The sequence below is a fragment of the Nematolebias whitei genome, chromosome 14 (assembly GCF_014905685.2).
Source record: "Nematolebias whitei isolate Nwh7 chromosome 14, NemWhi1, whole genome shotgun sequence".
NCBI classification, from domain to species: Eukaryota; Metazoa; Chordata; class Actinopteri; order Cyprinodontiformes; family Rivulidae; genus Nematolebias; species Nematolebias whitei.
In genome coordinates this window covers 29,452,714-29,454,145 of record NC_056511.1, presented here as the reverse complement: position 1 = coordinate 29,454,145, position 1,432 = coordinate 29,452,714, and positions in this window count along the sequence as shown.

Genomic DNA, 1,432 nt, shown 5'->3' with positions numbered 1-1,432 from the left:
TTTTTTTTGAATGTCCAGAGGACCAGATTTAACTTTTTTAGATTTTTCTACCTGGATTATTGAGCATGCATCAGGATACTTTGGTTTGTTTCTTTATATGCCCCAGGTGGTCAAATATTTGGCTGACATGCTGCGTATACTTCTAGTTAGTGTTTTTACAGCAGCACTGACATTAAAACTGGAACTTCCTTTCCACGTCACTTGTTTTGCAGCTGTGCACCTTTAATGTGCAATGAGTGCTTTAAAGAAGTGCAGCACATTCATGCTAATGATAGCATCTGGAACCAGATGTTCCACTCAGTTTGACACTTACAATTAACCAAACATTACACAAATGAATACACAAACTGAAATCTCGTTTGCGATTTGATTGTAGTTTTAAAAAAAGTTACTAATATTTTGATCAACTACCAGAAGTTTCAAAGAGGCAGCAACGACACAAATCCTGCAGCAGCTGGCCTCTTTAAGGTGCTAACGTTCCACATCAAAAATAATTTCTAAATACTTTGTTCTGCAAAAGAATAATCATCTGTGATTTTGACATGTTGGACGTATGGCTCCAGTTATAGCTATAAAAAAAAATCTCAAATGTACATGTGATTCGTGTGTTAATGCTGCTCCTTTCCATGCTGTTCAGTGTCAGGAGGGCTGTGATCAGTTTTACATCGGGGAAACTAAACAGCCACTGGCCAAAAGGATGGCCCAGCACAGAAGATCAACATCATCAGGCCAGGACTCTGGGGTCTACACTCATCTCCAGGCCAGCGGTCACTCTTTCAGGGATGAAGATGTTCACATCCTGGACAGAGAGGAACGATGGTTTGAGAGAGGAGTAAAGGAGGCCATCTTTGTGAAAAGAAACCGTCCATCATTAAACGGGTGGAGGCCTCCGTGTTCAACTATCCCCCTCTTACAATGATGTCTCTCTGAATAACAAGCATCCATCAGAGCACTAACGACCAATCATTGGGCTGACGGTCCTCCTTTTACATGTGAACATTTACAGGTCCTTCTCAAAAAATTAGCATATTGTGATAAAGGACATTATTTTCCATAATGTAATGATAAAAATGAAACTTTCATATATTTCAGATTCATTGCACACCAACTGAAATATTTCAGGTCTTTAATTGTTTTAATACTGATGATTATGGCATACAGCTCATGAAAACCCAAAATGCCAGTCCCAAAAAATTAGCATATCATGAAAAGGTTCTCTAAACAAGCTATTAACCTAACCATCTGAATCAACGACGTAACTCTAAACACCTGCAAAAAATTCCTGAGGCTTTTAAAAACTCCCAGCCTTGTTCATTACTCAAAACATCAATCATGGGTAAGACTGCCGACCTGACTGCTGTCCAGAAGGCCATCATTGACACCCTAAAGCAAGAGGGTAAGACACAGAAAGAAATTGCTGAACGAATAGGCT